A 2,912-nucleotide genomic window follows, 5' to 3' on the forward strand; every position below is an offset into this window, starting at 1 on the left:
CATTTGTTACTTTTTCCATTGCATTCAATTCTAAATGCGCTTTGTCACCCGACCGGTTAACTCCTTCCCTGTCTCCACCCCATTGCCGAAGACCCAGGAGGTTAAAAGGGAGGTAATTTCTCCTAGGAAAATTTAGTTCTGAGTGCTAGATTTTTTGCAGCCTTTCTTTGTGCCATTTCAGATGCAAAACAAATCATGGAAGATTGCATATTTGTGTGATACTTTTTTAATAACATTGAATTTTTTTTTTTTCCTCCAGTCTCTTTGAGAACAGTGTAGGCAGAATTTTAAAACTTAACAGTTTACGTTGGGGGAACAGAACCTCTTTTCATCTTAAGCTAGATTCTCGGATTCCTTTAGACGTCACAGCTCAAGAGTTCTGCTCCCGTCACCTTAACTTGGCATGAGTGGGTTGAGTTACCCTTCTGCAGTGTTCCGAGCATGGCTGAAGCATTAAAACCTTATATATGTTTAGTATTTTATAGAGTAAAGTTAATGGAAAGCATTTGGCTGTACCTAAAGACCTGCAGTCAAATTCTTCAATGCGGTTTACCCAACTGGAGTAGTGGTACACACCTTAAATCATTCAATGAATAAATAATTAAAAAAACCAAAAAACCCCGGGGCTTGTCTGCAGTTTTGTTTTTGGTCATCACATCTGAGTAACTTTGACATAAAATGGAAGTTCAGGCTTACAAAATAACTAGCTGAGATATTTTTCCCAAGGGCTCTCAGAGCTCATTAAACTTAGGTCACTTTGGCTTTTGGCCTTAGAGACTGCCATGCAGCACTGAAAGCTGGGCTAAGTTCCCCATCTTGTTGAATATTAAGGGGGTCACCAAGACCCAGCCGAGGGGATGAGCCAGCCTCGATGCGGTGGAGGTGCAAGGCACCGTTACTTACTACCGGAATGTTCTGAGAGGTGTAGTGACTATTAGCAGATGAATCTCACTGCACTTTATTTTGTATAGCCTGCCACTCCATCCATTAGATTATCTGGGTGTATTTCAAAGTGAAAAGAAACTTTTAAGATTTCATACGTTCCGTTAAATGTAGGAGGTTATCCTGAGCAGATGCTTCTGTGGTCCCCGCACTCTCCTTAGAAGCCGCTACAACTTGGATCAGTTCTGGTGGCCTTACACTGCCTTAGTCTAGCTTCCAAACCCCGCGCTGGAGTGTTGGTGAGGCATGTGATGTTTTAGTGGGGGTCGCTGTGTGTGTTGTGTTAATGCATTTGACAGGGTTTTACTTCCTGTGACGGACCTGCGTGTTCTCTGTGGAGTCCAGCACACACCAGCCCATGACTCAAGAGGGTTTTGAGAGTCAAACACAAATTTTGTGGCCCTCAGTAAAACGGGCTTTTTGCTGATTTTACTCCAAATTTCTGATGGCCTCTCATTTTATTTGTATTGAGTTAATGCTTAATTTTTTAAAAAAGCTACAAAAATCCAGCTATACAGTAGCATATAGTGTATGCAGATCTTTCTGCATAAGATTATATGTATATGGTGATATTTTATGACTAAACAATTCAGTACACATCTGGGGCTTTATGGGGATCTCATGTTTTATCATAGTTAACAGTGAATAGTTTTTTTTTAGGTTCCTCTGGGATAAATTTCTGCAGGTAAAATTGCTAGTTCAAAGGAATTCATACTTAAAATGTTGATAGGTCCTACCAAAGTAGGAATGGTTAATAACTTCCATCAACATGATTGTAAGAGTACTTTTTCCATCTTAGCTGCTGGATATTTGTACTACTTGCAGACGGAAATGATCTCACAATTTTCATTTGCCTTTTGCCCCCTTGTATGAAGGAAGAATCTTTGCTTGAAATCACGTGGATTTGAAAGCCAGCTTCGCCACTTACTAGGTGTGGGAGCCTGGGTAAGTTCACCAGCCAGGGCTCTGTTTCATCGTTTGTGACATGGGATGGAAAAAAAAATGATGCGAAACTTAGTGACTTGAATTCCATGGATACCATTTACATCTGCACTTACAATCTGCCTCCTATGAGTGGAGTCCTTAACTCTGGAATGTATCTCTTTTTTTTAATGTGCATTTTTGTAAAGAAAAAAATGACAGCGTAAAGGCCCTTTGAACTTATCTTCTCTTTCACGCTTCAAAGTTAAAAACAACTGTTTTGGAGAGTAACCTGCCACATGATTTTCTGTAGGTTTCTGAGTCCCTTCGTGTGTGTGGCCACTAACTATGCTGCTTGACTGGTGGCGGTATAGCAGTAAGTATTGAGCCGTACACGAGGCATACTCTTGAGGGGTGTGAGAGACTGGAACTTGGAAGCTCCAGGCTTGAAGATGGGTCTTACTGTATCCTGGGCTAGTCTAAAACCAGAGGTATAGGTACTCAGAACAGGGTGAAGCCTGCAGTCTGTAAAAGTTTCAGGGTAAAAGCTAGTCCACGTGTTTGTGAGGGTCTTACTTTCCAGACTGAAGTAGAATGCTTGCTGGGATGCCACAGCCATCAAGTCCAAGTGACCTTCCTTCATGAGTGTTTAATCCTCGGGTTGGGGAGCCAGGCCTTTGGAGCCTGGGGGAGGGGTGCTGGTGGGTGTGAGGTCTGCGCGTTTGGGTGCAGGCCCTGGTGCCAGTGCCGCACTTGGGAGAACTGAGACAGTCCTGCTGCCATTGTGGTGGTGTGTGCTCAGAGCTGCCACGGGAAACTTAAGAGCCCTGGGCTTTGCGTGCAGCTGCGAGGCGGGCTCAGCAGGTGTGCAGCCAGACTGGGAAGAGGGCTTTGGGGGCGCTGGGCCGCTTGCCACCACTGCTGTGTCTGGGCTCCTCTCATCCCCTTTTGGGGCCTGGGGGACTTAGGATCCAGATATCCTCCGTAAGTCCACCAAGGTAGGTGCCTCTGTATTTTTGGCATTTGAGGAAAGGGTCTCGGACCATTGG

Source organism: Bubalus kerabau, chromosome 23 (assembly GCF_029407905.1).
Source record: "Bubalus kerabau isolate K-KA32 ecotype Philippines breed swamp buffalo chromosome 23, PCC_UOA_SB_1v2, whole genome shotgun sequence".
Lineage (NCBI taxonomy): Eukaryota > Metazoa > Chordata > Mammalia > Artiodactyla > Bovidae > Bubalus > Bubalus kerabau.